The sequence below is a fragment of the Chenopodium album genome, chromosome 2, assembly GCF_948465745.1.
Source record: "Chenopodium album chromosome 2, dcCheAlbu1.1, whole genome shotgun sequence".
Classification (NCBI taxonomy): Eukaryota; Viridiplantae; Streptophyta; class Magnoliopsida; order Caryophyllales; family Amaranthaceae; genus Chenopodium; species Chenopodium album.
The window spans coordinates 20,625,804-20,651,475 of record NC_137835.1 but is presented as its reverse complement, the minus strand read 5'-3'; the positions used below and the strand labels follow the sequence as shown (position 1 = coordinate 20,651,475).

At 43.9% G+C, this 25,672-nt stretch overlaps 1 protein-coding gene and 1 non-coding gene across 2 annotated transcripts in view; one reads left to right on the top strand and one right to left on the bottom strand.

The window, feature by feature from the left end:
* LOC145584302 (protein GOS9-like) overlaps positions 1–25,672 on the bottom strand; it is a 48,412-nt gene that overhangs the window by 12,012 nt on the left and 10,728 nt on the right. The window lies entirely within an intron of this gene.
* LOC145607706 (small nucleolar RNA R71) lies at positions 14,879–14,984 on the top strand. Its single transcript, XR_014105613.1, has one exon. It is a non-coding gene; the product is annotated as a small nucleolar RNA R71 (small nucleolar RNA).

The following is a 25,672-nucleotide window of genomic DNA, read 5'->3' as shown; positions in this document are numbered from 1 at the left end:
TGATGAACATGGCACCATAGTAAGGAATAAGGCCAGATTGGTTGTGAAGGGCTACAACCAACCGGAAGGTATTGATTTCGATGAAAACTTTGCTCCCGTAGCTAGATTAGAAGCTATTAGAATCCTAGTAGCTTTTGCTTCTTTTATGGGTTTCAAACTCTATCAAATGGATGTGAAATGTGCTTTTCTTAATGGTTTCTTAAATGAGGAGGTGTTTGTTGAACAACCTCCAGGTTTCGAAAATCCTAAATTTTCAAATCATGTTTTTAAGCTTGATAAAGCTCTCTATGGGCTTAAACAAGCTCCAAGAGCCTGGTATGAAAGGCTTTCAAAGTTCCTCTTGAAAAATGATTTCAAAAGAGGAAAATTAGATAAAACTCTTTTTCTTAAATCTCGATGAACTGATTTGTTACTTGTACAAATCTATGTAGATGATATTATATTTGGTGCTACTAACAATGGTTTATGCAAGTACTTTGCTGAGCTAATGGGTGGTGAATTTGAGATGAGCATGATGGGTGAATTAAATTTCTTCCTTGGACTTCAAATAAAGCAAACAGCTGAAGGAATAATGATTCACCAACAGAAGTATGTCAAGGAACTTCTAAAGAAGTAAAACATAGAGAATGTCAAGACAAATCACACACCTATGGGAACAACAACAAGACTTGATGAGGATCCACAAGGAACAAGTGTGGATCAAACCACTTACAGAGGTATGATTGGTTCATTGCTATATCTAACAGCCAGTAGGCCTGACATTTCTTTTAGTGTTGGATTGTGTGCTAGATTTCAGTCTAATCCTAAAGAATCACATCTAACGGCTGTTAAGAGAATTTTAAGATACCTCAAAGGAACAGATGACCTGTGTCTATTCTATCCTAGAAGTGATGACTTTATGCTAAGAGGATTCACAGATGCTGACTATGCTAGTGACTTGGTCAACAGGAAAAGCACCTCAGGTATGGTTCAGTTCCTTGGCTCTTGTCTAGTCTCTTGGGGTTCCAAGAAACAAAATACTGTTGCATTGTCTACTGCAGAGGCTGAGTATGTAGCAGCAGCTGCTTGTTGCTCTTAAGTCCTTTGGATAAAACAATAGTTGCATGACTTTGGTATTAAATTTAATTGCATTACTATCTATTGTGATAACACTAGTGCAATTTGCATATCTAAACATCCAGTCCATCATTCAAGAGTAAAGCATATTCATATAAGGCATCATTTCCTTAAGGATAATGTTGAAAAGGGTTTGATTAAATTAGATTTCTACTAAACTGACAATCAAATTGCAGATATTTTAACCAAACCCTTGAATAGAGAAAGGCATGAGAAGATGAGAATGGAACTTGGGATGATTAAGTTATACTAAGAAAAATGCATCAAGTTCCCTCAGGTATGAAACTCAAACTGACGTGCTTAAACTATTGTATACTGTGCACAAGTGTTATATGTTTAATTACATAGTTAAGACAGGTTGTGGGCAGGAGTAACATTTGCTAAAGACATGTAAATTTGAAAGGCATAGAATATGAAAGTCCAAAATTGGTTGCATGAGCCTTGTTGAATTGTTCTGTGTAGCAAGTTGTATTTGTAAGTGATTTTTAATTGATTAAATTCAGGAGATAAAATTATTGTGTTTATCTAATTTTTCAAAATTCCAAATTCTTTTTATCTAAACACAAAATTCGGATGAATGCATCTAATATTCATCATTATCTTTTGTTCAAAAGAATCCCGCTCACATTACTCTCTTAAAACACGGTTTGAGTTTCCCTAAGCAATAAATATGAAGGTCAAATCAACTTAATTCACCTCACCTTCCAAACGACACCTCACTTCACCAATTGACCTCCACCATAAAAGATGTCAGCCTCACAAAAATTTACACCACACAAAAATTACCTTCTCTCTCATCACTCCAATCAAAAGTACTCTCCAATGTCTACCTCTCCAAAAACCCAAATTTAAGCCGATACAAACACAAACCCTATCCCAGACATCACCATGGAAATTCTACCGGAAAACACTCCCACCGAAGTCCAAGAGCCACCAAAAGTCGAATCAACTACCGAATCTCAGTCTTCTCGCAAAAGGAAGTCTGATAACATGCAAAACGAAGAAGAAAGTGCTCCGGAACTAGGGGTCAATTACCGGGACAAGCCAGCAACTATGAAGAGACAAGAGAAAATTGGTGATCACTTCGTGACAGGTTTGGCACTTAATTTACCTTGGTGTAGATCTATTAAGCTTCATGAATTGTTAGATTTGCTTAAGTCACAAAATTGGGTGCATATGCTGAGTGAGTGTTTTAATCGAAGCTTGTATGTTGATGCTATGAAGGATTTTTGCAAAAGCTTTAAGTACTCTAAAGGTACTATTCGTTGTTGTGTGTATGAGAAGGAAATTGAATTTGATGCGATGTATTTAGCTGAATTGTTTGATGTGCCTAATACTGGTTATGATCTGTATTTTAAGAGCAATGTGATAAGGAACCCTCTTCCTGATGCTAATATTGATGAAATAGTGGAGTTTTTAGGAGGTGACCTTGAGGAAACCTTTATAAACCACAATGACCTAACCCCTCTTGACAAAATCCTGTTAAAATTCGTCTTCAAGGACATAATCCTTCGCTCTCAAAAGAGAGACAGTGCCAACAAGCTTGATTTAGTCTTAATCTATTGCCTAGCCAAAAAGATTCAAATCAACCTTTCTTCCATCATGATCCAACATCTTTCCCATTGTGTTCCAAAGGGATGGAAGGTGGGATATGGAAACCTACTGACAAGGCAATAATCGTGTCGTTGAGCGACTACACCTAAATCAAATGAATTTATAACGCTCTACCGACCTAATACGTGTATAGGGTAAATAGAGGGGTCGAACCACAGGGAGAAATGCTTAAGCACTGCATTCATTACCTAGGGTCTAAGCTATCTCGGAACAAGAAGTGTGAATAACTAGAAGGTTAAACTAAGAACGAAATGGATTAAAATTAATAAAGCTAGGCACCAAGGGAAATGAGTAGGTGAAGTTGACGCTTGATCATGCAATAATAAAGTAGCATATCAATGGTAAACTAAACGTGCACGAATACCGAAGTAAAGGGGTCCAATCTAACCGTCTTCCGGGGTTAATTGGTTTCCCCTAACATAGCCTCTATGTTTCCACATTAGAACCATATATTAGAAGGTGCAAACAAAGAATTATCGATAGTAATGAATCTCAACTAAGTCAACTTCCGTTACTTGTTAGTAAAGACTCATCTTTGATCAACTAACAATGTGCACTTGCAAGAAAGACCAAAGAATATCAAGCATGCAAAGACTTTAATCACCATTAACATAACCCCAACATTATAAGCATGAACAATTAGCAACTACACCATCCCCACACCCTTGGCTAGGTGACTACTCACAAATCATATTGAAAACAATATCAATCATCAAATCAATAAGCATCAACATGACTAATAAGCAAAGAAGAAAAATCAAAGCAAATAAGCAAAATAAAAAACAAAGGTAAAGAGAAAGAGTAAGAGATTGCTCATTAATTGAAGATGAAGGTCTACAAAGGATTGAACAAAACTCCTTCTTTAAAATCCAAGTTCATCAATGAAGAAAACCACACTTTCTCTCTCTACCAATGAAGACTAATAGTGTTTCCCTCTCTAGATTAAGCTAAAATGTATAAAAATTAAAACTAAGTTAATCCAATCCTCAAAACGTTCTAAGATGGGACTTATATAATCCGTACAGAGCCAGCTGATAAAAGGAGAGGTCCGACCGAACAAATGGGAAGGTTCGGCCGGACTACAGGGTAGGTTCGGCCGGACTACAGGGTAGGTTCGGCCGAACCATGGGTAGGTTCGGCCGGACCATGGGTAGGTTCGGTCGAACCTCCCTGATCCTGGTCTGGTCGAACTCCTGTGGTTCGGCCACTCCTGCAAAACTGCCAATTTTCATCTTGCCCCTGCCTCAACGTTCGGCCGAACCATTGAGCAGGTTCGGCCACACCTTGGTTCGGCCACACCTTCAGGAGGTTCGGTCGAACCTCTTCTGAATCATGCTTCCTCTAGCTTCTCTTGAGCTTAGCTTCCTCCTCTTGAAAATCCCGATGGTTCCTACAAAGAATAAGCATGAAAATCACAATAAGAACAAAGCGGGAAGACTAAGAAAAGGGAGGATAAAGGAGAAGAAAAGAGGAAGCAAAACTAAGTAAAAATGCTTAGAAAAAGGGCCAAACAAGTGCAAATGAGGGGAGAATCCTTAGAGAAAAAGGATAAAAGAGTGGCATAAATGCCACTCATCAAAATCCCCCACACTTGCCTTTTGCTTGTCCTCAAGCAAGGAATACTAAAACAAAAAAGACAACACACACAACAAGCATAATATGACAAGGGTTAAGAAAATCAATCAAGCTTCACGATGGGAAATGCTCCAAATGGACTCTAACATAGGGACATGAATCAAGAATGCTTACTTTTCTCAACTCAAAGAGGGGGAACACGTTCTAAGGTGCTCATGGTTGAAGGAGACAAACCTAAGCTAAGCGTAGAGAACTAATGATTTCATCCTATGCCCTAGCTCCAACCAAGACGGTCCGCGTTCTCTCCACTAGCTTCAAATCATCCCTAAGTTAGCTCCTCATGATTCCTCGAGGGAACCGGAAAAAGAAATTTATTGTGGAGTCATAAGGTTATCCCGACATCTCAACTATGCACACTCTTTCCATAGGGTTGAAATCTATCTCCCTCCACCGTTCTTTGACCGCACTTCTCCAAGTCCAAGGGTCTTAACTTGGGTTGTAATGTCATGGCTAGGGGTTAAGGTTTGGAATTAATTTGAAAATTTTGGTGGCAAATCCTAAGTGAAGCAAAAGAGTGGCCATTTCTCAAGAACAACCTAAGAATTGAACCTAAATTCAAATTACAACCTTCAATACAAAATTTCACAACATTACTTCATTTCTCTCATCATTTTCTCTTCCTTTTCTTTTTTTTTTTCAACTTCTCTTTCTCTCTTTTTTTTTTTTTATTTTTTTTAATTTTTTATATATTCTCTCTCTCTTTTTTTTTTTTTTTTTTTTTTTTTTTTTTTTTTTTTTCTCTTTTGGACTTCATACGTTGCATCCTTCCTCACAAACTTTTTGCAAATATTTTCTTTCATGAACAACTTTCAGAATCTCACTTGAACCAATATTCACAACTTTCTTGCCCTAAAACCAACACTCTCGAATTCGAACCTCAAAAGCCAATGCTTCACTAACTACAAGGGTTGGTAGAACATAAGCCGATAGGTTTGTAATATGGCTAGATCAAGAAAGGGGAATGAGGCCCAAATTGGTTAGCAAGTGGGTGGATGTAAAAACGAAAACCAAATTTGTAACAAAACACAAAGAAAACAAAGAAAAATGAGAAGAAATGCCCTCTTCCTCCTTTAAAGTTGTTTGGTCACGATCTCGGGAGCTAAATACCAACACAAAGATTAAGACATGCATAGTTAAGGATCCAAAGCGCCGCTCACAAGAGTGATGAAGGCTAGAACAAATGACGCTCACACGGGATAAAAATAAGCATACCAACCAAGGGAATCCTATTCACTACGGAGAAAAACACCATCTTACCACTTTCCCGTGAACTAGGGGGTTCAAACGTCATCAAGAGTTCTAAATCGGGCTACCTTAGCTTATAATGTGTCTAATTCAACCTTAAGCATTCTTAAACCGTGTAAACCCTCATCAACTAGGAAGGTAAGCATTCAAAGCCATGTCATCAAAAAGGCACACAAATTCTTGAATCCAAATGAATGAGCAAATCCACATCAAAAATATTTCAACTTGCCATAGTCATGCTCGTTACGCAAAAGAGAACAAGAAAAACACACAAAAAGGAGGAAGAAATTAAAAAAAGTTCATAATCGAGGCATGTAAATCAAATAAATCCCAATCGACATACAAGTGATCGTTGATATCAACATCAACGATCCCAGGTTCCTTGGAACCAAAATCAATCAACCTCGAACCATTCAACTCTTCCTAAACTAGACCTAAACTAAGCACTCAAAGAAAAAGAAAAAGAAAGAGAGGAAAGGTCTCACCGAATGCCGCTTGAAATATAAGACAAGGTAATATATCCAATCTTACCAAGGGAGCTAGTGTTGCTCCTTAACGTCCTACATCTCCGCTTCAAGCTTCAATAAAGATGAGCCAAACAAAAGAAGCTACAACAAAACAAGAAAAGGTTAGAAAACAAAGAAAAAGACTAAAGAAATAAACAAAAAGAAGAAAAAAATAAATAAAAAGCTATCTACAAAAAATAAATAAAGAAAAGTTTGGATTAAGGGGATTTGGAGTTTCGGGAAATTTGGATTTTTTTCTCGGGAGCATCTCCACCTACAAAAACTCAGGAATCATCAAAGAAAATCATCAGAAATCAGCAAAAATAATCATAAAACATCATCATCATCATCACATCATCACCATCTCATCACATCACCATCACAACATCACCAACATCATCACCACCGTCACAACGCCACATCAATACCACAAGGCCACTATCCTCACTATCCTCCTTATGTGCAAGCAACTACCCTACCACTCTACCTTCCTATGTACACTTCAACCAACCAAAAGGACATCCTCCCCCACACTATTCTTTTGCTCGTCCCGAGCAAAAGTGACAAGTGAGAAGATCGGGGGGGGGGGGGGAGGGAAAAGATCCCTCATCACTGGTTATCATCTCCTCGCCCCCTAGGTTGAGGGGGGTTGTTAGGATCAAACCCGGGAGTGTCCATGAAAGGGTGGAAGGGTTGGTTAAAGTGCTCATAGGGCCACCCTTGGGAACCCCAACCACCATCAAAAGGAGCGGGGGTGGATGTGGATGCCGGGTCATAAGCCGGATCACACCCACCCGGACGATAGGGGTCGTATGGGGGGGTGCCAACGCGTTGGGTAGGGTCGATGGGACCTTCCCAATAGGCGTAGCAAGGGGGGGTGGGGTGTTGAGGGTCATAGGGTCCCCAATGATTGACCGGACCCTCTTGAGGAGGGTGGTAAGGGTAGTTCACATAGGGCGCTTGAATGCCCGCTTGCACAAGATTGTCATAATTTGCCCTCGCGTAGTACCCCCATTGCTCAATGGAAGCTTGATTGTCTCGACGGATATCATCGAGGGTACTACGAAGGGCATTGAAATCAAAAGGAGGAATGGAAGAAGAAGAAGATGCCTCACCTCCCCCGCTAAGGGGGGGAATGATTTGCTCTTGATGGAGGACCGGTGGAGGTTGAGGAGCTCCACCCCGGGCTCTAGTTCGCCTCAGCTCATTGGGGATGTTTTGCTGAGGGATCTTCCATTTGAGAGGAGCGGAGTGGTCCACCGTAGTGAGGTCGGGGTCCGGGAGGACACACCATTCGATCTCCCTATCGACCAAGAGGATGAAACGGCGCTTGCTAGTAGTGTAGTTGAGGAAGCGGCTGTGACGGAGGGCGCTTATGGATAGAGCATAGGGAGGGAACTTGTCGGTGAGCTCTTCTCGGGTTTGGTGCACGGGTGGGAGCAATTCAATTTGGTCTTTGTATGCTCCATCCTTCAAAGAAAGAGTAATGATAGTAATCATGCCACCCATAAATATCTCATCACCGAGACGGTTGTCCCTAGTATCCAAGAGCCGTTGGATGAAGGTGGAGGAGCATTGAAATTTGAGCCATTGAGGATTATCGGCCAAGAATAGGCAAGCAACCTCGTCTTTTACCATGGAGCCGAGGTTGGCTTTGAAGAACACGGCATATTGGAGAAGCCGTACAAAATACCTCAAGGCTATATGAATGATGTTGTTGACCTTTGAGGTATTGGTTTGGAACCTATCCTTGTTTGTGATACTCCTCCACCACTCTTGCTCGTTGTAAGGAATGCGATGGGAGGAGGTCATTTCAGACGGGTGATCAAGGCCGGTGGCGTGCCAAAAGAAGATCTCATTTAGATCACTTTCCGTTAGAGAGTGATCCTCGTTGAACATTCTGAAGTGTATCATGAGTTGAGGATCCTCATCGACATCTTCCGGCTCAAAAACTTCCTTGCGGAGAGAGGCAAGGAATTCCAAAGTCACACGTTCGTAAGTGTGAGCGTGGAGGTGAATGAAGTCGCCCCATCCAAAGTTTTGAGCCAACCTTGTCACCTCATCCAATATTCCCAGCTTCCTCAAAGTTTGAGGGCAAAAGAACCTTGTAGACCTAATCGGACGCTTGACGAGTGATGCATATATAGGCCAAAATTGCTCGTCCGAAGCAATAATGCCATGATCATTGATGCCGGGAGGAGGTGGGAATTGCGGTGCTGAGGATTCTCCCACCCTCTTCCTCTTTGACTTTCCTTTTCCCTTGCCGAACATCTTGATTCTACAAATTCACCAAGAGCATATCATTAGAACAAATTGATAAGAAATGACATAAGAAGCCAAGTACTTAGCCAAGGTAAAAGTGTATGCATGAGAGTATACAATTCAAGGCATGCATGAATACATTTGAACCAAGGTTTGAATAAGAATTCTTATGTCATTCCTAAATTAGTCCTAACAAGGTCTAGGTGAAATTTGGCATGATGTCCCCTAATTTTCATGATATCCATTCATCAAACCATCAAAATAAAACCAAAACAATGAATAACAATCTCCAACAACATCCAACTCATGCATTTCTCAATCATAAAATGGTAACATGAATACCCTAGTATGAAATCAACACTCAAAGACATTGAGATCAAAATAAAACCAAGGCAAACATGCATAATCATCATAACAACATGTTCTACTATCAACAACCAATCAATTGCAACAAGTCAATCCAAAGAACCACATGAATCAAACAAGTTAGTACTAACAATTTCAAGAATACCATAATTCACACTTAAATATGTAAAACATGGTAAAACTATAAGAAATTAAAGAAATAAAATTGCAAAAGCTAGGACAAACATACCACAATTGATTGGAAGGAAGTAAAAACCCAAAAACACCGAAGCACTTAAACCCTTGAAATTGGGGAAAATGGAAAGATGGGTTTTTTTGTGAGGAATTTTTGGTGGAGATTGTAGAAATTGAGTAAAGGATGAAAAATAAGTGAGAAAGGGTGAAGATTGGAGTGATTTTGATGGAGATTTGAGGTTGTAAGGGGAGGTGTAATGGAGGTTTAGAGTGAGAAGGAGAAGAAAGAGGTAGGTGACGAAAATGGGAGTTGTGGTCACGAAAATGCAGCAAATTAGAACTTATGGCAGCAGTTTTTATTTTTCAAATCTGAAGAGAGGTTCGGCCAAACCAAGGGTATGTTCGGTCGAACCACAGTGTAGGTTCGGTCGAACTCCCCTTTGGTTCGGTCGAACCATTGCCAAAACTCAACTTTATGAAATCCGGGCAGAAAGTTCAAGCAAAATCGCAAAAAGAGAGGAGTGACCGAACCCAGGAAAGTTCGGCCGCACTACAGTATAAGTTCGGTCGAACCTCACAGGGGTTCGGTCGAACCTTCTGCCAGAATGCAATATTTTTGTTTTTGGCAGAATGTTGCCATAAATCCTTGAAATTGCTGCAGTGGCCGAACATGAAGTGGTTCGGCCAAACTCCCATAAAGAATCACGCAAGTAAAAATAGTCCTTAACACACATCTAAACACATTACAAGCATGCTAGATGCCAAGCATATCAAAAACCCAAGCACAATCAAAACTCAAAAAATCCCAACAATCCAAAGTTGTAGATGGAAAAATAGAAGCAACATGGAAAGAAAAAGTATAAAAGGGTTAGAAACTCGGGTTGCCTCCCGGAAGCGCTTTTGGTTAACGTCGTTAGCTCGACGTTCCTTGAGTTGATCAAGGAGGGTCGAATTGACAATGCACATCAAGAAGTGTCACAGAAATCGGTTCATCACTTGGGAATCCTTCATAATAGGGCTTGAGACGGTGACCGTTGACTTTGAAAGGAGAGTGGCCGTCTTGGGAAATTTCGTAGGCTCCATATGGAAACACTTTCGTGACAATGTACGGCCCACTCCATCTTGACCTAAGTTTGCCCGGGAAAAGCTTCAAGCGAGAGTTGAATAGGAGGACTTTTTGGCCTTTGACGAATTCCTTCTTGACAATTTGAGCATCGTGCCAAGCCTTAGTTCGCGCCTTATACATGCTTGCGCTATCGTAGGCATTCATCCTCAACTCCTCTAACTCATGTAGCTCTAGAAGCCTTTGCTCACCCGCACTATGGAGATCAAAGTTGATTTGCTTGATTGCCCAATGCGTTCGATGCTCCATCTCCACGGGCAAATGACAATTTTTCCCATAGACAAGCTTGTAGGGAGTGGTCCCTATTGGAGTTTTGAAGGCGGTCCTATAAGCCCATAGTGAATCAATAAGTTTGGAAGACCAATCCTTCCTTGTCCTAGCAACCGTCTTCTCCAAAATCACCTTGAGCTCTCTATTGGTGACCTCCGCTTGACCACTCGTTTGAGGGTGGTACGCAAGCCCTCGCTTGTGAGACACCCCATATTTATCAAGTAGTCGAACGAAGGTGTGGTGCTTGAAATGCGATCCCCCATCACTAATTTACTTGTTCCCACTTGAAGAAATGAAAGGGCCCATGAAGTCTATAGCCCACACATCAAAAACTTCAAGCTCAAGGATGGGGTTTTGCGGCATTTCATCCCTTCTAGAAATATTCCCCATCCGTTGACATCTATCACAAGTTTTGACAAATATCCACGCATCCTTGAATAGAGAAGGCCAAAAGAGCATAGATTGAAGGACCTTTGAGGCGGTCTTTTGAGCACTCATATGCCCACCACAAGGAGAAGAGTGGCACATATGGATAACACTTTGAACCTCGTCGTTGGGGACGCATCTCCTCAACAAACCATCGACCCCTCTTTTCAATAGAATGGGATCATCCCAAATGTATCTCTTGGCCTCGTGCTTGAGTTTTCGACGTTGTTGCGAAGTGAAATCCGGCGGTATGGCACTACAAGCTAAGTAATTCACAATATCCGCATACCAAGGCTCTGATTTCACTTCAAGTACATAAAGCACATCATCTCTTAGAGCGTCCTCTATTGGCAAGCCATCATCTTCAAACCTTGCACCGCCCAACCTTGAGAGGTGATCCGCCACCACATTCTCGGCTCCCTTCTTGTCTCTCATCTCATAATCGAAGTCTTGGAGGACTAAAACCCATCTCAACAACCTTGGTTTAGCTTCCTTCTTCCCTATCAAATATTTGAGAGCCGAGTGGTCGGTATACACAATTGTCTTAGAACCAATGAGGTAGGTTCTAAACTTCTCGAATGAATGGATAACCGCTAGGAACTCCTTCTCGGTAGTTGTGTAGTTTCGTTGGGAATCATTGAGAGTTTTAGATAAATAATGTATGACATGAAGTTTCCCATTCTTTCGTTGTCCAAGAACCGATCCAATGGCCTCGTCGCTTGCATCGCACATGAGCTCAAATGAAAGAGACCAATCCGGACCTTGGACAATAGGAGCGGTGCAAAGGGCTTCTTTCAACCTACAAAAGGACTTATGACAAGCATCATCAAACAAAAACTCCTTATCTTGTTGCAATAGGGATGTGAGAGGCTTAGCGATCATTGAAAAATCTTTAATAAAGCGCTGATAGAACCCGCCATGGCCAAGAAAAGACCTCACTTCCCTCACGTTGGTGGGGGGAGGAAGTTTTTCGATGACCTCAACCTTGGCTCTATCAACCTCAATGCCGGCATGGGAAATTTTGTGCCCAAGAACAATCCCACTTTCAACCATAAAGTGGCACTTTTCCCAATTCAACACGAGGTTAGCCCTCTCACACCTTTCTAAGCAACGAGATAAATTAGATAGACAATCTTCATAGGTGGCTCCTCCAACGGAGAAGTCATCCATGAAGACTTCTATCTCATCCTCAATCATATCACTAAAAATGGACATCATGCAACGTTGGAATGTTGCGGGGGCATTACAAAGCCCGAAAGGCATCCTACGATACGCATAAGTACCGTAGGGGCATGTGAAAGTCGGCTTCTCTTGATCCTTAGGGTCAATCGGGATTTGGAAAAATCCCGAGTAACCATCAAGGAAACAATAGAAGGAATGCTTTGTAAGCCTTTCCAACATTTGATCAATGAACGGTAGTGGAAAATGATCTTTGCATGTACTTGTGTTAAGTTGGCGATAGTCAATACACATGCGCCAACCGGTAACAAGTCTAGTGGGTACTAGTTGATCATGATCATTTTTCACTACCGTCGTGCCCCCTTTCTTAGGCACAACTTGCACGGGATATACCCAATCACTATGAGCAATTGGGTAAATAATTCCCGCATCAAGAAGCTTAGCCACTTCCTTCCGCACAACCTCTTGCATGGAAGGGTTAAGCTTTCTTTGCCTTTGCCTAACGGGTTTGGCATCTCCCTCTAGATCAATTTTGTGCATACATAAAGATGGACTAATACCTTTGATATCATCAATGGTATAACCCAAAGCTTTCTTGTGTTTTCTCAAAACATTGATCAAGAGGGAGGTTTGCTCCTCCGTTAGGTTAGAATTTACAATCACGGGGAAAGACTCATCGGGACCAAGAAATGCATACCTCAAGCCCAAAGGTAGAGCTTTCAAGTCTACCTTTGGTGCTCCCTTACCATTGGAGCTCTCTTCTCTTTCTTCAACTTGAAAGAGGTCATGAATGTAAGGATCCTCTTCTTCCATGCTCGCGCCCTTGCACTCTTTCTTGCTTTCCTCAAGCAAATCCTCATAGAATTGTATGTCTTCTTTGTGAGTACCTATCTTTGATTCATTCAACAACACACTTTCAAGAGGATCATTAGTAGCATGCAAATGGGAGCGAGAAAATTCATCAAGAACCGTATCAAGAACATCTACCCTAAAGCATTCACCACTTGAGGAGGGTTGTTGCATGACATTGTTCAAATCAAAGTCAATAGAATCATTGTCAATTTTCAAGGATATCTTCCCCTCCTTCACATCGATGATAGCTCTAGAAGTGGCTAGAAATGGCCTACCCAAAATTATAGGAATCCTCTCATCCTCATCCATCTCTAGCACATAGAAATCCACGGGGAATGTGAATTTTCCTACCTTAAGGGGAATGTCCTCAACTTTGCCCATGGGGAACTTAACGGAACGGTCCGCTAGTTGGAGAGTAATGTTAGTGGGAGAGAGGGTTCCTACACTAAGCTTTTGGTAGACGGAATAGGGCATGAGACTCACACTTGCTCCTAAATCACACAAGGCTTTATCAAATTCAATGCCATTGATAGAACAAGGGATGGAAAAGTTACCCGGATCTTTCAATTTGGTAGGTAGTTTGTTGGAAAGAATTGCACTACAATTGGCGGTCAAACTTACCGTCTCACACTCCCTTCTCCCACTCAAAAGATCTTTCAAAAATTTGGAATAGTGGGGCATTTGCTTCATAGCATCAACAAAAGGGACGGAGATATGCAAATTCTTAATGACTTTCAAAAACTTCCCAAATTGGGCATCAAGTTTAGCTCTCACAAATCGTTGTGGAAAGGGTAGCTTCTCCTCTCTAGGTTGGCGATTTAGGGTCAAGGGGGTGACTTCTTTTTCCTTGGGCACCTCAACATGTTTTTCCTTTGCAACACTCAATGGATCATTGGGTTTTTCACCCTCATTCTCTAACTCCACCTCTTCTTGGGGTTCTTCCTCAATTAAAGGGTCACTCCCTACTACCTTCCCACTCCTTGTTGTCACGACATACAAAGGTTTTGGGTTGACTCCTTGACTTGGGATGTGAGAAGAAGAAGAAGAAGAAGAAGAAGGGGATGAATTAGATGCAAGTTGAGCAATTTGGGTCTCAAGCATTTTCATATGAGCATTGGTTCGTTTTTGGGCCTCTTCATGTTTCTTTTGATCCTCCTCACGCATTTTTAAAAGAGCATCTAATTTAGCCATCACGGGATCCATTGGAGGGGCTTCAAGTTGAAGAGGTTGTTGAGGTGGAGGAAGTTGGGGTTGATGGAAACCCGGAGCCCTATTAGTTTGGGCATAGTTAGAAACAAATTGGCCCCTATTGCCTCCGGTGCCTTGGTTAGGAACATTGCTTTGTTGATTATTTCCCATGTTACCTTGGTCACCAAAATTTTGATTTTGATGATCATGGTATCGGGAATTAGGTTGTTGGTTTTGATTACCATACCCTCTTTGGTTAGAGTAGCCTCTTCCATTGAAATTGGAAGGGCCTCCCCCACCATGGTATTGGTTGTCATAACCACCACCACTTTGGTTCCAACCATGGTTTCCACCTTGATTCCAATTCCCCATTTGATTGGAGTTTGGCCTCAAGTTTCCTACATTTCCCATTCTAGGAGCAAAATTCATAGCATTGACATTTTCCATATTACCATCATGTTCATGGGAAGGGGGTTGAACTTCACAAGCATAGACACAATGAGAGGTATCATGATCATAGGTTTCACAATTAGAACAAAACATGCATCCTTGGGGCTTTGTATTGTAAGAAGAGGGGGAGGAAGTATCCATACCATTGCCTCCCTTGGTTGAAGGGGAGGTATTACCATGAGGGTTGGACCTTTCTTTCATCAATTCATCCATTTTCTTGGTCATTTTGGAGATTTGGGTAGAAAGGTTGTTGATTGCGTTGGCTTGCTCCAATGCATAAACACCCTTGCTAGAAGTAGCATCCCTTTCTCCTTCGTACCAATCATCATAGTGCTTTGCGGCTTCCTCTATAATACACTCCACTTCATGCTCTCCTTTGTTCATGATTGGACCACCAGCCGCGGCGTCTAGGCTTGTTCTTCCTTGAGGTGTGAGACCTCCATAGAAAGTGTGAATGAGTTGATACTTGGGTATCCCATGGTGTGGGCATTGACGTTGAAGCTCTTTGTATCGTTCCCATGCTGCACTTAGAGACTCACCACTCTTTTGGCGAAAACCTTGAATCAAAGACCGAGCCTCGGCGGTCTTCCTATGGTTATAAAACCTCCTCAAGAAAGCCGTAGTCACTTGGTCCTATGTCGTGAGAGAATTAGGGGGCACCTCCTTCTCTAGCCATTCTAGACCTCTCCCAATTAGCGAAAATGGAAACATTTTGAGGCGAATATATTCTTGAGTCACTCCATTGGCCTTTATTGTGTCACAATATTTCTCAAACTCTTTTAGGTGCTCATGAGGACTCTCAAACTTTCCACCCGAGAATTGTTTCCTCTCAATCAAGGCAATCAAATTAGGCTTGATCTCGAAATTGTTGGCTTGAGTAGTAGGAGTTAGAATCCCACTTTGCGCTCTAAAATCTTCGGGGGGCCCAAGACGACTTAAAGGCGTATTCTCTCCCATTTTAGAACCTTCTTTACTCTCAAACTTATAGGTTGAGAAAGGGTTGATTTCTGAACTCGAAGATGATTTAGGGCTATCTAATTCTTCACTTGAGGGTGAAGAGGGTGGAGTATCTTCTAATTCTCTTACTCCTCTCGTTGGAGTGAGGGAATTTCTACTCCTTGCTCTTGCTTCTCTTCGAAGTAGGGACAAAGACCTCTCTTGCTCTGGATCGATGGGAATCAAAGATCTTGAGCGGGTTCGTCCTCTGTTCATACAACAAAGCTAAGAAGAACGTAAGCACTGACAAGTAACAAAAGTAGCAAACACTAGCAAATAAAGGTGAGATAGTCTCAAACAAGCAATGAAATAGCAATGGAAACCGTCTCCCCGGCAACGGCGCCAATTTGACAAGGCAATAATCGTGTCGTTGAGCGACTACACCTAAATCAAATGAATTTATAACGCTCTACCGACCTAATACGTGTATAGGGTAAATAGAGGGGTCGAACCACAGGGAGAAATGCTTAAGCACTGCATTCATTACCTAGGGTCTAAGCTATCTCGGAACAAGAAGTGTGAATAACTAGAAGGTTAAACTAAGAACGAAATGGATTAAAATTAATAAAGCTAGGCACCAAGGGAAATGAGTAGGTGAAGTTGACGCTTGATCATGCAATAATAAAGTAGCATATCAATGGTAAACTAAACGTGCATGAATACCGAAGTAAAGGGGTCCAATCTAACCGTCTTCCGGGGTTAATTGGTTTCTCCTAACATAGCCTCTACGTTTCCACATTAGAACCATATATTAGAAGGTGCAAACAAAGAATTATCAATAGTAATGAATCTCAACTAAGTCAACTTCCGTTACATGTTAGTAAAGACTCATCTTTGATCAACTAACAATGTGCACTTGCAAGAAAGACCAAAGAATATCAAGCATGCAAAGACTTTAATCACCATTAACATAACCCAACATTATAAGCATGAACAATTAGCAACTACACCATCCCCACACCCTTGGCTAGGTGACTACTCACAAATCATATTGAAAACAATATCAATCATCAAATCTGTTTAGGGTATTTTTACCCTAGACACGTGGACCAATGAGAGGTTGCCACGTGTCAAGCTCAGGATGGCCCATGTGGCTCAACATCCTCTTGACACGTGGGCCAATGAGAGGTTGCCACGTGTCAAGCTCAGGATGGTCCATGTGGCTCAACATCCTCTTGACACTTAGCGCCCTCAGATATGTTTCTGAAATGGCGGCTTTCAAAGGCCCAAACCCCTAGGAGCGCCGTAAAACGGCGCAGCCCACTAGAATCTAGGTCAAGTGACCTAGGTAGGGGCACATTTTCCAACGACCCTATAAATAGGGAGATATTTCCCCATTTTGGGGACACACATTGAATCATTTATTACACCCTTATTCTCTTACATCAGAGAAAGACCTGAGCTTGGAATCCGAGCAGATACCCACCTAAATTTCCGTTCTCTTTATTTCGTTTCAAGTTACTGACTTGATCGTCGGAGGCGGAGCTCCAACCACCCGGAGTCTCCGTTGTTTTGCAGGTACAGCTCAGCCGGATCAGACTTCGTGACGTAACTCTCCCAAGGGACAAAAACACCCAAAACATTTGGCGCCGTCTGTGGGGAGAGTACCTCCAAGATGGTTCAAGAGTCTGTACCACCCCCTAACCGTCTGGGCGAAGACCTAGAAGTCTTTACAGACCATGAGGATGAAGATCCTCAGGTCGAAACCTTTACAGCCGAAGACGGCTCTCTCAGAATCAAGCGCATCCGGCCCAGAGAGACTCTGGAGCGGGGTGCCTCCCAGGCGGGTCCAAGCAGACCCACTAGGCAGCCGGAAGGGGAAACCCAAACGGCAGCTGGATCAGCCCCTGTCACTCGAGACGAACTCATGAGATTTATGACAAGTTTCAAGGGTGAAATTAAAGAGCTGATCACCAAAAGCCGGGATGGCCCAAGTAAAGGTCAGTCGGCGAAGAAGACTCCTCCAGAGAAGGGGAAGTCAGTCAGAAACCGGCAGCCCACTCCTCATCCAAAGGAGAAGGCAGCCGGGACCATTGATTGGTCAAGGATTCTCCTTCCTGGGAAGAATACCAATAACACTCGCCGGACTCAGCAGCCGGTGAGAAGTAAAAAATCAACTCTTGATGCCCGGGAGATCATCAACCGGAAGAGAAACCAATCGTTGTCTGAGTCGGCTTCAACATCGAACTTTCCATACAGCTTCAACAACATTTCTGCAGGGAGTGCACCCTCCCTGCATGAGAGTCAGACAGGCGGTAATACCGTCCATTCTGGCCCTCATATGATTAGAGCTGTCCCGTATGTGCCTACTCAGGCTTACGGGCAGTACTCCCCTCACTTCATGCAGCCGGCCTTCTTTGGGGGTCAGGCGACATATCCAAATGTCCAGCCATTGGACTGGCAGCTTCGTCTGCTACGCCTGGGTGAACAGCCTTCTGCGTTCACCCGGGAGATAACCGAGGCGGCCCAGCCGGCCAAGGTTAAGAATGTATTGGTTGGTACCTATGATGGTACCACCAATCCGGAAGACCACCTCATAGCTTACACCAACCTCATGTATCTGCAGGGGTTGGATGATGTCACTTGGTGTCGATGCTTCTCGGCTACATTGAAGGGCATTTCCCAACAATGGTTTGGCAATCTGCCAGCCGGGTCCATCGATAGTTTCAGGAAGCTTGCCTTCCTGTTTGCTTCCAACTTCTCAATGAACATTCTTGCTAAGAAAACAAGCCTTGATTTGAGCACTGTTAAGCAGGGAGAGAGAGAAGGGCTGTGCTCATATGTCAAGCGGTTCAACCTGATCAGAATTCAGATTCAGGGGCTGTATGATGAGGTAGCTTTTACAGACTTTTTCAAAGGTCTGAGAGACGGGTCGACCTTTAAGTTCGACCTAGTCAGAAAAGGGGCTTTCACCCTGCAGGCGGCCCTGAGGGAGGCGGAAAGCTACATTCAAGCTACCGACCTCTGCTCGCCTGGAGGCCAGTCGGACTCTAAGAAGTTTGACAAGCAGAAAGACAACCGGCCTGCTCAGCCGGCTAAAAAGAAAGAGGAGGGAAAGAAGAGAAAAGAAGTCTGGGCGGTTACTGACTCTGACCAGCCGTCCCAGAAGAAAAAGAAAGAGTTTAAACCGTACGTCCCCAAGTACGAGTTTAACAAAGACTGCAACTCCATCCTCATGGAGGTAAAGGACCGGCTGTCCATTGAGAAGCCGAATACTATGAAGAGTTCTGTCCAGTCACGGAACAAAAATAAATTTTGTCAGTTCCATGAGGAGGTTGGCCATGACACCAACGACTGCTTCAGTCTTCAGCGGGCATTGGACCGTCTGGCTGACAAAGGGTTGTTGAAGTCCTACATTTCTAAGTCCCCAGCCGGGGCAAAAAAGAAAAACAAGGGTCAGTCCTCCAAGACTACCCCCCAGCCTGCTAGTAGCTCGGATACCGACAAGGAGCCGGTCTACACTATAGCAGGCGGGTTCTCATGTGGTGGCTCTACCATCCGGGGCACCAAGAGCCATCTTCAAAAGATGGACAAAGATGATGATGAGCAGGCGTCTGCCAGCTCTTCCTTCCCAGACGTCTTGATCACTGAGAAGGATAGGGGCAGCGTCCGCCGCCCTCATGATGACCCGGTGGTCATTGAATGTAAGGTTGCCAACCAGCTGGTTGGACGGATCCTTATAGACACCGGCAGCTCATCAGACATCATCAGCCTCCGGTGCCTGCAAAAGCTGAAATACAATGTCAGCATCATGCACCCGGTCACCCACCCCTTGGTTGGTTTTGGGGGTGGGATGGTCTACCCAGCCGGTAGAATTGACTTACCCATCCGGCTGGGGGAGAAAGGCCAGGGACGACATATTGTCGTCAGATTCTTGGTCGTTGAGGAGTTGACTGCCTACAACATCATCCTTGGCCGGCCAACTCTCAACGTAGCCAAGGCAGTAATCATCCCATCTCTCATGCTCATCAAGTATGAGAGGGATGACGACACTGTGGGTTCCCTGAATGGGGATCAGAAGACGGCCCGAGAGTGTTATCTCTCAGCCGTCCGAGATACCGTGGCCCCAGGCGGTCAGGAACCCATAGACCTTGACAATGTCAATGATGCTGACCCAGCTCCTGCCCCACCAGCAGCCAGAAAGAAAAGAAAAGCACCTCTGCTGGTGGAGGTGAAAAAAGAGAAAAAATAGCAATCACTGGCCGTTGAACGGTCAGATGAGCTCCGCCCCCAACCGGCTGGCGAAAGCATTGATATCGTTCTGGATGACAGCCGTCCAGAACGTACTGTTAAGGTTGGGACGGTTGCTCATGCTACCTTGGGTGCAAGCTTGCACCTTCTGCTGAAGGAATTCAAAGACATTTTTGCCTTTGAAGTGGAAGAGATGCCAGGCGTCAGCCCGGATCTCGCTGTCCACAAACTCGCCGTGGACCCCAAAAAGAAGCCCATCCGGCAAAAGAAAAGAAACCACGGCGAGGAAAGAATTCAGGCGGCAGCTGCCGAAGTCAAAAAGCTGCTAGATGCCAGGTTCATTCGGCCTTGTAATTTTCCCGACTGGGTGGCCAATGTGGTCCTTGTTAAGAAACCGAATGGGACCTGGCGCATGTGTGTTGATTACACAGACCTCAACAAGGCGTGTCCTAAGGACAGTTATCCGCTTCCGAAGATCGACAGTCTGGTCGACTCTACAGCCGGTCACGCCTTGATGAGTTTTATTGATGCCTACTCCGGCTTCCATCAGATACCCCTGTGGAAGAAAGATCAAGAAAAGACGGCCTTCGTCACTGATCAGGGGCTATTCTGTGACACGGTGATGCCGTTTGGCTTAAAAAATGCGCCGGCTACGTTCCAACGAATGATTAATACTGTCTTTGTTAATCAAATTGGGAGGAATGTAGAGGCATACATTGATGACATGATAGTCAAATCCAAACAGCAGGCGGATCACCTTGCTGATCTCCGAGAAACCTTCACCACACTCAAGCGGCATAAGGTCATGTTAAATCCTAAGAAATGCGTCTTTGGTGTTGAGTCTGGGAAGTTTCTCGGATTCCTGATTGATCAAAGGGGGATAGAGGCTAACCCTGAGAAGATACAGGCGGTGATTGACATGAAGTCACCCCGCACTGTCAAGGAAGCACAGAGACTAACCGGTTGCCTGGCTGCTCTGGGGAGATTCCTCAGCCGGTCAGGCGACAAATGCCTTTATTTCTTCCAAGCAATCAGGAAGAAGACCAGGTTCGAATGGGGAGATGAGGCTGAGGCGGCCTTTCAACGGCTGAAAGAACACCTCCACTCTTTGCCAAGACTTGTTAGTCCATTTCCTAGGGAGGTGTTATACATATACTTAGCCGTCTCAGATCATGCTCTCAGTGTCGTTCTCCTTGCTGAGAGAGACGGTGTTCAGCTTTCGGTCTATTTCATTAGCCATGTCTTAAAAAATGCTGAGCTCCGGTACCCCATGGTAGAAAAATTTGGCCTTGCTTTGTATATGGCTTTCAAGAAATTGAAGCCATACTTCCTGGCTGATCCGGTGGTAATCTACACCGACCAGCCCCTCAAGCGGCAAATGTCTACTTTGGAGTCATCCGGAAGAATGTTGAAATGGGCTATTGAAATGCAAAGTCTTGAAATCACTTTTGAACCTAGAAAAGCAGTGAAAGGTTAGGCGTTTGCCGACTTCATTGTTGAAATGACCCGACCGGTGCAACCGGAAAATTTTGACCAGGTTTGGAAAGTGTATGTAGAAAGAAGCTCAACAAAGAACGGCTGTGGTGCAGGAATTATATATGAGTCCCCAGAGGGGGACAAATTTGAATATGCACTGCGGTTTAAGTTTCAAGCCTCAAATAATGAGGCGGAATATGAAGCCCTGCTAGCCGGTATCCGCATGTGTAAGGCAGCAGGGGCAACAAAGATTGACGCCTATTCTGATTCACAGTTGGTCGTTAGCCAGTAACTCATCCGGCTATGATCAAATATCTTCAGGCAGTCAAAGAAGAGACTGGGCACTTGAGGAATTCCGTCTGAATTAAGTTCCCAGGTCAGATAACAACCAGGCGGATGCCTTGTCCAAATTGGCTTCATCCGCCTGCTGTGATACCCCTCGGTCGGTCTTTTGGGAAGTTCTTGAAAAGAGAAGCATACATGAACAGCCCATTGGAACCTTAGACCGAAGCTCCACCTGGATGGATGCCATCCGGGCCTATCTTTCAAACGGCACACTTCCTGATTCACCACAGGAAGCAGCCGTCCTGAAGAAGCGAGCTGCAAGCTTCGAGTTGAAAAATGGAGAACTCTTCAAGGCAGGATTTCTTAAGCCCCTGTTGAAGTGTGTCACCCCAGAAAAGGGGAAGGAAGTTCTCGAAGATTTGCACTCGGGATTCTGCGCCTCTCATATAGGCGGCAGGTCCCTAGCCGTCAGAGCCAGACGACATTACTTTTGGCCCACTCTTGAGGCAGACGCCAAGGAATTGGTGAAGAAATGTGACAAGTGCCAAAAGTTTGGTAAACTCATTCACCGTCCGGCTACTGATCTGACTGCCATCCACAGCCCAATCCCGTTTGCAAAATGGGGCATGGACATTCTAGGTCCTTACACACCTGCTCCAGGCGGAAAGCGTTACATCTTGGTGGCTGTGGATTATTTCACCAAGTGGGTGGAGGCTGAGGCGGTTAAAAACATCAAGACATCAGACGTAATTTCCTTCATTTGGAAGAACATCATCACCCGGTATGGGGTACCTATGTCTATGGTGTTTGATAATGGTCCTCAGTTTGAGACGCCTCAGCTAAAAACTTGGTTGGGAGATCAGGGGATCTCAAGCTATTTTGCATTTGTTGGCCGGCCCCAAGCAAACGGCCAAGTTGAAGCCTTCAACAAACTCATCTCAGACGGCATTAAAAAGAAAATAGAAAGAGCCGGTGGCTTATGGGCAGAAGAATTAATCCATGTCCTATGGGCCATCCGGACAACCGCGAAAGGGGCAACCGGTGAAACCCCATTTCTCATGGTTTACGGTGCTGAAGCCGTCTTGCCCATCGAACATTACGAGCCGACTCTCAGAGTCATGCTGTATGATGAAGAGGCAAACTGGGAAGTAATGCGCCTGGCATTGGATTCACTCCCAGAACGCAGGGGCAATGCCGCCTTGCGTCATGAGATTTACCGTCTGAGAATGACTAGAGCCTACAACAAAAAAGTACACAAGCGTCCTTTGAAAGTAGACGACTTAGTGTTACGAAAAATGGACGCAACCGGTAGGGCCAATGAGCTGGGAAAGCTAACTCCAAATTGGGAAGGCCCCTACCGGATCTATGAAGAAGTAAGGGATGGCACCTACCGCCTGGAAACCCCAGACGGCAGGCGTCTGCCTAGAACTTGGAATGTAGACAACCTAAAAAAGTACTACTCTGAGATTGTAAACTTTTTGTAAACAGTGAGTCAATTAATGAAGATTCAGACTTTGTTTGCAAAATCGAGTTATTGTTTAATTATCCATCCGGGTAATACCCAGGCGGATTCTTCTTTACCTAACTGAGTTTGACACTTAGTAAAGGTTATATTCGTTGGACCGCCTGGGTACTACTCGGATCCCTTGTTTATTTAAGTTTGATACTTTGTTTATTAAACTGCCTGATTATCTGCCTGGGTAATACCCAGACTGACCCGCTTGTTTAAAAAACTAAGTTTGATACTTAGTGTAAATTCAATACTGACTAAAAACTAAGCACAAAAATGTTTAGTGGCTATACAACCGGTCCCAAACAAGACCAGAGGCTAAAATAGCCGGATGGTTGCTCATTTTATAAAATCGTCTGTCCCAGCATGGACAAAGGCGTCCGGCGACACCCCTCCGGGTGCAATCGTCGCAGAGAACAGACTATTTGTCGGTTCTACGTACCCATGCAGACGGCAAAAATTGAACGACCAAGTTGGCCAACTCATAGTCGTCTGACCGAAATAACCTATGAAGAACGAATAAGTTTCCAGATACCGGATGCCCACATGCATCAGTCGGTCATTGATAGAAATTCTTACTTGGGTTATTTACTCCAAAGTTGCACTCACTTAAAGGATTGTGTAATGGCTACGCGTTAACCCCAGATGGAATATAACCGCCTGGGTAAGAAGCTCAAAGCACTCGTTTTTATGGCCGGCTGTGCACTTGGTTTGGGGCAATCATCATTGTGATTGATTGGCCTAAAAACACTCCATACTTCTCCAAGTATCAAGTGTTTTCAAGCCAATCAATCAGCTTGACATAAAACCAACCACACAGCCGCCCAAGGGCAAGAGCACCCGGATTGCAAATTGCCGCATGCTTTTTTAAGTTAGGCAAAATACTAAAGAATTGCATACACATGAAAAATTCAAATTGAAAAAACTCAAAACAAACATATATAAATTCCGACTGAGTCGGAATACTTCATTTATATTTGAAATGGCACAAAGGCCAGAATAATTGTTAACCGGACACGTCCGGTGAAGAAAGAAATTAAAAATGTTAACCCAACCCCATGGTTGGTAAAAAGATACAACAAAACACGGCATGCAAGCCGGTAAATAACATTAATTGGCATACTGCCGCAGAAGGGTGGGAGGCTCGCCTAAGGCTGAGGCGGAGTCTTCTCCGGCTGAGTTTGGCTGGCTTGGCCCTCTTGATGATCATCCGTCGGCTCCTCATCATCAAAGACTTCATATCCCTGCTCAGCAGCCCAGTCTTGGAAGCGAGGCAGAGGAGCATCACCCAGTTGCTGGGCATCATACACCTCAGTGGCGTAATCATACCTCAGCTTATAGACCTCAAAGTCTATTTCTGGGTAGAGGAGGCCCCAAGTGATCTTCAACCGGGCCAAGTTGTCCCGTTCATTCTCCTCAGTCAGACGGGTTTGCTCCCGGGCCAGCTCATCCGACTGCTTGTTGCGCTGGGTCATGAGCTCAAGCCTCAGGCGGTCATTGTCAATCCGGAGTTGGGCATTCTCCTTGTCAGCATCTTCTAATGCCTTGAGATCAGATTTGGCATCTTTCAGCTGCTTATCAAGGTCATCAGCCCGGCTGTTAGCTTCATCGTTTGCAGCCGTCAAACTCCGAATCAGCTCCTCCTGTTTCAACTCTATTGCTTTAATCTTTAAATTACACATATAATCAGAATGTTCAGCAAAGTTGAGGTTTTCTAGGGCCCTCCGTTTGGCGTCATTTACCTCTTCTTGCTTCCGCCTGAAGGGACCCCGGAGATTGTCCACTCTCACCATAGCCTGAGTCAATAACAGCCGGTTTATGAGTTACTTAGTCAAAATAAAGATTAAAGACATCAAGATAGAGGAATCATGTACCTCAGCCAGAGAGCCCATTATCCGGTCAAAGTCCACGACCTGCAGATCAGGTATGGAGGCCTTCTCAGACCGGGTGAGGGTCCTCACCATCCGCTTCGCGAAGCCTGCGAGATCCGACGGGTTAGGAGTCAGTTCTGCATCAAAAGTAGTTCTTTGTGAGATAGAAGCAGCGTAGCTGGCATTCATCCGTTGCCGGCTGCTGACTGACCCTTTTGAAGAATCAACCTTAGTCTTGATTCTCATAAAATCAAGTGGCCAAGGTATTTCAGTTCGTTCCTGATAAATCACATTTATATAGGATTTATAGGCACGTTTATGCTAAGTTTATAGTTGCTTTTTAGGTCTTTTAGTCGTTTTTAGGTCGTAAATACATAAGTTGTTTGTTTTGTACACTATTACGCTCCGTTTGTGTTTTTCTTAATGTTTCAGGTGATTTGATAGACATTTGGACGCTTTCGTAGTGTTTGGAGTTGATTCGGATGATATTTGGATGGAAGCCGATGAATTGAGTTTATTAATTGGAGATACCATGTTTGTGGATGTTGATTTTGAGATTTATATGCATGAGGAATGAATATAGCATTCACAAGGGTCGCTATGCATCTTTCGGAAATGAATTTGAGTTAGAAACGAAGTTAAACGATGTTTTATAAAGTGGCAAAACTAACCTTTGTCCACTCTTTTGATCATAACTTGAGTTCTACAAATCGGATTGATGCGATTCAAATTGCGTTGGAAACTAGACTTAAAGAGATTTCCAATGATAGGTCACACGCCCCAAGAAGCCTTCTAGAACAGAAGTTATAGGCGTTTGAATCCAAGTGATGTTGTCAGCCACCCGCGGGATAATTGCTGCGCCCCTGTCCCGCGACCACTCGACACCAGCAGGTGCTGCTGCCAGGCCGCGGCCACCAGCCTGCGCCCGCAGGTCTGG